Source organism: Furipterus horrens, unplaced genomic scaffold (assembly GCF_987537825.1).
Source record: "Furipterus horrens unplaced genomic scaffold, mFurHor1.1.pri manual_scaffold_1, whole genome shotgun sequence".
Lineage (NCBI taxonomy): Eukaryota > Metazoa > Chordata > Mammalia > Chiroptera > Furipteridae > Furipterus > Furipterus horrens.
The window spans coordinates 186,068,801-186,076,583 of record NW_028327171.1 but is presented as its reverse complement, the minus strand read 5'-3'; the positions used below and the strand labels follow the sequence as shown (position 1 = coordinate 186,076,583).

The 7,783-nt window shown below is 39.1% G+C and overlaps 1 protein-coding gene across 1 annotated transcript in view; it reads left to right on the top strand.

Moving 5' to 3' along the window:
• Positions 1–1,047: 1,047 nt before the first annotated feature.
• Positions 1,048–7,783, top strand: part of STK17B (serine/threonine kinase 17b) — a 28,839-nt gene continuing 22,103 nt past the window's right edge. Inside the window, exon 1 of the mRNA XM_090282057.1 lies at positions 1,048–1,313. The gene's annotated coding sequence lies outside the window, so the exon portion shown is untranslated. The remainder of the gene's footprint in view (positions 1,314–7,783) is intronic.

Below are 7,783 nucleotides of genomic sequence, written 5' to 3'. Positions count from 1 at the left end.
CCATGACCATCTTCTCACTGTCTGCACATGGTTGTTCCTCAGTCTGTGTTGTCTGCATTGTGATCTCTTCATTTTGGATAAGGGCCCATCAATATAATCTTATTTTCCCTTAATTACCTTTTTAAAGGCCCTGTATCCAAATGCAGTCACATGACCCCGAGGCATTGAGGTATTTTATGCATTTATCTTGGGAAAAATACAGTGTGGAAGAGCAAATGGATGGCTTAATGGGAATTTGGTTGGCTTCTTGGGATAGAACAAGGAAAGCTCCTTTTTAAAAATGCTGAATGTTAAAGGCTTTTGAAAAAGAGTGACTCCCCTCTCAATATGTTTTCCCAATAGTCTTCCACAATTATTTTAAATATACTCTGCAACCAATCCTGGATTATACAGAACAAGACAAAAGCTCAACTGTGTCTTGCACAGAACTTTCCACCTTTTCATTCTCCTGCGGGCTTTTGTGTTTCCCGTTGGCACCCTACACGCAATATTGGCAATTCATCCTATTGGGACTTTCCTTATATTGCCTTCAGGCATGCCTCAGAAAGACTCAATTCTCTGCAGCCACGTCGATGCTTGCCAAGTTATAGCAAATTGGGCTCCGCACTTGCGGGTAGGTTCTGGTTACTAGGAAAATGACTCGGAAGAGTCAGAAAACAGGTCTCTAGTAGAAACATAAGTTTGGTAATGAATGGGAAGCAGCTGAGACTACATTTGCGTCTTCCCTCTCTCAGTCTGCACATTTGGACTGACCACTCTGAACTCGGGAAGTGGTGCAGCCAGTTCGAGCTACAGTTCCGCACGCGGCCCTAGCAGCGCCCGCCCCACCCCTCGCTGGTAGCAATGACCTCATTGCCCCACCTGCGATGCAGCTCCGCCCAGCCTCCGGCTCGCCAGGAGCCGGCCACACCCTCCCACCGCTCCGCCCCGCAGCACGCGCCACCGCCCGGCGCCCCGCCCTACTGTCACGTGACAGCCCCGCCCCCACCCGCGCTCGGATTGGCTCTCCTGACAGAGGGGGTGGGACCTAGCATATAGCACTGCCCCGCAACGCGGGTGCAGTTTTCAAACCTCAACTGTGAGCTCGGTTCACGTCTCCGCTGCCGTCGCCGGGAGCCACCTCACAAGGGGCCAGGTCACAACTCTTGGCTGTTGTGCGGAAGAATAAAAGTGGGTCCTGCCACGCTCGGAGCTACCCGGGGCCCCACCCGGCTAGAGCTGGAGAAGGCGCCTTGTCGTGGCCACCGGCGTGGAGCGGGACGGGAGCCCCCTTGGAGGGGCCAACTCCGCAAGAACTTGCTGCGACCGGAGCGGTCAGTGTCTTCCTCCTCGCGTGTCCGTGGTCCTGCTGGGATCGGCGGGTAGGATTGGGGTGGCGACTCCATTCCCCTGAACCAGTCCTCTTTACTTTCGGTACCGAGACCCCAAAGGTGGGAGGAGTCCCGAGGAGGGATCCAGGCGGCGTGGGCGGAACCGTAGTACCCTCGGACCCTAGCCCCGGCCGAGAAGGTTTCGGACTCGCTGCTCCTCCGGTGGCTCGACGGCTCCGGGCCCGCAGCCGTATTCCGGCTGGAGTCCTGCTTCTCTGGTTCCCTCGGGTTCGGCGCGGGGGGCGGTCAGTGGTCCTCCCCAAACTCCTCTCAGCCCGGGAGCTCGTCCTCCTTGCTTGTGTGTCTGCGTGTGCGCGCCGTCTCCTGGCCGGCCTGGGCTCTCCTCGGGTCGCGTCCCGTGGGGGCCCCTTTCGCGACCGGCTCGTGCGCGTCCCTTCCACGTCGCGTCGACTGGGTCCCGAGTTCACAGCTGTGGTGTGGGCAAAGGACGTGTTCGCATCTGGACTCGTGGGCACGTCCTGCTCACACTTGCCTTTAGTTTAGAGAAAGTTTGTGCTCGTCTTGTGCGGCATTTTGAATCACTGCTTGTGAACAGTTTTTCAAGTCAGTGAATAGAAAAGACTAATTGCGGTTGTTTCAGTGATTTTCCGCGATCTGATTTTATTTTGACGCCGTGTAAGCCACTTAAGTGTATCTGACCTATACTTAAGCTCTATAACCTATATCCCCATGATGGCTACGATTTTGACATTTATCCAGCTCGTTTAGTGTAGGGAAAGGTTCTTTGAGTTCCTTCAGAGAGAGAAATAGAGGCAAAATCTAAAGAGCCTTCATGGCAGCAAGTAGAGGATATTAGTTCTTCCTCGTTTTTCTTTATTTTTCCGTGTGTGTGGGGGGGGCAGTTGTGATGAGACTGGAGGCACTCCGACATCAATTTGCAAATTGATATTAAGAGGGGAAAAAAAGACATTTTAAAAACCTATCCACGTGATGAAATGTCAGTATTACGTCTGTGTATATCACTTCCACTGTGCTTTGCCAACGTACGTGTTTACATCTGTGGTACCAGTGATATGCTGAACCTGCAGTGATGTTATTATAGTGCGGCCACTTTTAAGTTCTCAAGTCCAGGCCGTTGAGAATGTGTCCTCTGAGACAGCGTGGTGGGCAGAGATGACCGGACAAGTGACAGCATATGGAACCAGGAGCACAATTTTATCAAAGAAAAAGATGATAAACCTGCTTTCTAATTGATGCACCATTTTCTGGCTTCATAGTGAGTGAACTGTGAGAAGTAGTGCAGTTTTCAACCAATTCTAACATGTTTGTTTTATAAATATTAAACTACATAAAACTGTGTATTTTTTTTAAAAAGCAGGTTTATAGAAACAAGTGCCCTAATTTTAAGACTTCCCCCTTCTTCTCCTTCATTCTCTTCTGAGGAGACCCTAAATTTTAAAAAATATTTCTAGTATTTTAATAATTGGAGTTCTTATTAATAGCTGCTTTATTTTTGAGATACATACACATTTTAGATCATTTTTCTAAATTATGGATCTAACCTTCAAGTGGAAAACATGGCAATATATTTGAGTTTTAAAAGTAAAATTTGTGTATCTTTGAAGGCCTTTTTTTGTGTGTGCAGGCAGAATGGTTGCCATTTCTCTTGGGCTCATTGAATAGTGAATTACAATTTGTTTAAGATAATCAGTTTTTAAGGAAAATTGAGACTCGACTGTCAGCCCATTGATAAGTCTGAAGAAGGTGCAGGATTTTTTTATCGTTGTCTGTAATTAAAACATTTTATTTTTAAGCTTGCTCTAACAATGTTTTTCTGTTAAGTAAACATTTAAACATTTCAAAAGCTGTTTTCAAGCTGTTTGATAATTATAATTTTCTTATCAAAATTTTTCTGTTTTAATGTTATAGAGCTCCAATTTAAAACCCAGGAATTGAGGAAATCCATTGCTAACACTTTCACTTAATCATAAAATTGTCTTAAAATTGCACATATATTGTAGAGCATATTTCCTTGATATAAAATTGGCAGCTAACAACAGTGCTTTTAGAATATCTGCTTTTAAAGGATTTTGATTGATTCTTATTTTTTTAAATAATTCTTTTGCATTCTGCAGGTGTTGATTGTGTCAGGAATATTAACGGTCACTTATGTACTTCCTTTCCACTTGGGTAAATTTTAAATGTTTTAGTTGTTTAGTTTTCCACAGTATTGATGAAAAAATTCAATAGTTTAATTTTAAGTGGTTTATATCCTGTGATAGACTAATGAAAGCATATTTCTTTGAACAGTTTAACAAATTTACTTATAATTAAATTACAAACACATTTTTATCTAAATACGTTGATAAATGTAGTTCCCAAGACATACTTTGTTAAAATTTTTTATTTCCTTCATTTATTCATCCTTTTTTCTTCCCCAAATACATACATTTAACCTTGAGCTTCAACATCTAAACTGGCCAGTTTCTTTCAGTATTTTATATGCAACATATTTTGGCGCACCCCTGACTCTTTGCAACTTCTTCCCCAAAAGGGGGCACAGATATACTTGAAGCATTTAAAATTTTTATATTAACAATGAGGTTGTAATTTCATCTTTAATCCTCAGATGCTCACATTCCATTTTGCATTGGAATAGTTGTGAATAAACAATACTAAAGTGGTACTATATGTAAACAGTACTTTATCTTACAACAGAAACTTAATTTTTTGACAAGCACTGTGTGTGTGTTGGACCACTGTATTTTGTTCTGCAATATCTTCCTATACTGTTTAATAATTATAGGGTTTGGTTCTTCTTCTGAAGGTAGAAGAGATGGCACCAGGCCTTACTGTCCTGGCACAGAATCAGGCCTGGAGTCATTACCTGGGACTTCAGCCCTTAGGTAGTATATACAAGTATACTACACTGCTTGGACTAGAGTCAATTAGCTGGCTTGCTGGTGTGATTTTCAAAGGATTAAGTTCTTGAATTATTCTTTCTGTTCAATCTTAAAAAAAAAAACACAACAAGATATGTTAGTAGAATACACATAAAGAATACAGTCTCTTCTTTGAAATTGGAAATCATCATTATTCCTATGTCTTCACCAACACATTTACTTCTAATTAATGACTAATTAAAATGGATCCTTCTGCCACACTAGCAGAAAGTTCATCCTTTATGTTGATGGATGCTAGATAAACAAGTCTCCAATTCCTCTGTTTCCTAGGGAAAACTTAGTAGCTATAAATGTCGATGTATTGTGTTGGCCAGAGTCTGTTTCATTTTTTCTGTAAAATAAAAGACATGTTTCTCATTTTCACCAATAACTCTTATATTGGTCTGGATATTTTGAGTATGTTGGCTATCTCCCGCTATTGGTTTCTAGTGAGTAGAGAGTTCAGGGATGCTTCTAAATGTCTTCCAATGCGTAAGACCAGCCCCACAGCAAAGAATTTGGCTAAAATGTCAGTTGTACCAAGAAACTTCTCAAACCACTTTTGACACGTTCGATCAGTCACAGCATCTTCTCTATACACTGCACAAATCTCTTTTTGTGTTTTAGTTGTGTTTTTACCTTTCTTGAAATAAAGCATAATACACCAAAAATGTTGCATATTTTCTTCCATCTTCAATATTAAAATGGCTGCACAAAAAAATCACCAATTTGGTAAGTTTTTTAAAAATGCACGCTGATAAGACAGCTGTCATGATACATTCTAACAAAATTGCTTAGAATGAAGTTAAAAACAACTAAGCACTACTAGAGCCATTGTATGGAAAAAACTAAATGAACTTTCTGGTCAACCCAATAGAAAGGAGTTGTTTTCTTGTAATCTTGTGACTCACTTTGCTTTTCATTGCCTTTCAAATTTATCTCAGGGAAATCTAGATTGGTGCTTGACAAGGAAGTATCTGAATTAATTTCCTGATTGAGATATCTCTTAAAATATTGATTTCCTTAGCTGAAGTGGGTACTTACATAAAAACAGGTGGCCTAGTCTGGAAAGGCAGGTAAATACAAAATAAATAGTCTGTTGATATTGCATTATATATAATATATGATAAAATAATTTTATCCATATTTCCATAGTTTGTGGACATCCTGTTTAGAAACGAAATTTCACTAATAGCAATTTTAAAATATACCTTATTTTATTTAGCCAAATACTGAATTAGGCAGCCTAGCTGCATTTGAAGTTACAATATATAATTTCCAGATGGATCTCAAGTTCTGCACAACCCTTGATGATATGAGATGTACTTAAAAATTCTTCTTGTTATAATTCACAATTCTTATAATTCAGTTTATCAAACATTTTGAAAATTCCTACCAGGTGCCAGAGACCATGCTGGGAGTTTAGGTGCAAAAGTAAATGGTTGCTGCCCTTTAGACACTAAACATAATTGGAATCTAACATGCTAGATACTGAGGCAAAAGAGATATTTGAAGCATAAAGGAGAGGCACTGAACCCAACCTGTGGGTTTTTAAAAAGTCAAAGCTTCTGACATGAGGTGGGGGAGGGGAGATGGTGCATAAGAAAAGTTAGCCATTTAAGGAAAGGTAAAAAGGATGTTTCAGGCAGGAAAGTAAAACAGAGATGTGGAGGCAAAACATGAGATATGAGTGTGGCAGGAAGTGAAGCTGGTGTGCACCTGGCTGCAAGCAAGGGCTTTTGTGTGTCACACTAAGGATCTTAATAGCTTGTAGGTAGTACCGGCAAGCTAATGAAGAAATCTAAGTAGACAATTTAATTCTCTAGGTGTTTCCAATTATTGTATATGATATATTCTGTTTTTAGAAAACATTTTTGTTTGATAAGTTTGAAATGAAAATCATGATAACTTTTAAAAATAGAGCTGTCTGGAGGTTTATAGGGATTGTTGTCTACTTTTGATCACATCACGTTTGCTTTCTCCTTTCAAGTAAGTTAAGGTTTAGATCAAGTCTAACATTTCCCTCTGTTCCTGCCTTCAATGGTGCACATCTGAATTCTTATTCTAATCATTGTTAATGGGAGCTAATGTAAAATATCTTTGAAAATAAGTTTGAGATACCATTATTCCTAGTAGTACTGTGTAACTGAAAACTTAATTATATCTTGCTCTCTATTACCCTTTTTACTCTTTCTAGTGCTCAATTGTGTCTGTGATTATGCCTAAACACACAAACACATGTATACACACATGAAGTTACTAAGTCCCTTAATATTTTTTATTGTAGCCTAATAAAGTGTTATGAAATGTATTTCAAGTAGAGTGAGACTTATTACATATTCAGAATCAGTTATAGGTCTGTGAATTGTGGTAGAAAACAAAAAAAGGTTGCAGATTATTTGTCAAAGTTAAAGAGAAGAGACAGAGAGCTTACTGATAACCTTCGTGTACATAAGGATTAAATCTTATATGAAAGGCAATCAGGTGTTTGTGAAGGCTTTGGTGAACAAAAGTGACATTCAGCTGTGCTATATGCAAACTGGCCCAAGGGGAGGAAATAGAAAAATATCTAGGCTGTGGCAACTGGTTCAAGGGCAGTGAATGGAAGGAAAATGCACTTAAGGGATGTTATCTGGATGTCTAAAGCAGTTTGTAACATAGGTACTGGACATTAGCAATAAGTAGATAAGTTTAAGATTCAGTCTCCAGAAATGTGTTCCAGTATATTCTGAGTCACAGTAAAATGTCGCACATCAAATAATGATTTTTGTATTAACGTGTATTTTAAAAACTGCTGATTGCCCAGTGCTGTTTTCAGTACATATATAATCACACAAGTACATGTGGTATATTAATTCATTATGATGACGAACAGTACATGTGAGTGAAGGAAAATTTGTTAGGGTGAAAAATAAACAAGCCAATGTCCTGTATTAGGTAATACTACTAAGTAGCTTAAGTAAGGAAGTCTTATTTATATTATCCATTTCAGTCAGTTAAAAAAAAAAAAAAAAAACTAAGTTATTTTTCCTTCTAATATAACTAAATGATAGGTATTAATCGTGTTTGGATATCACATTTTGGGTTTTTTTTTGTTTGTTTGTTTTTTTGGAGGAATACCATGATGAGTCTGGATTTTTACAAGTGTTAGGTCATAATAGAGATATATGTCTTTAGGTTACAAATTGTTATTTGTTATATAGAATTATAACATTTGGAATTTCTTAAATTTTTTTCTATGTGGTGTTAAGACAATAATTCTTGCTTAGTATTTATTCTAAATGTTTATATGGTCTCTGCATAAGAACGGACATGTTATTGGGATAATGAACACCATCTGCTCTATATAAATGCAGTGAAAACATTGAGGCCTTAAAAAACCTGAGTAGTAATGGCTCTTGAACTTCTAGCCAAGTAAACTCTTAATGTATAGTTATGTTTTGCTGTTGCAAATGGGTTCCTGCATTTAGAGTCTAGTCATAATGTATTTACATCTACCTATTTTTACCC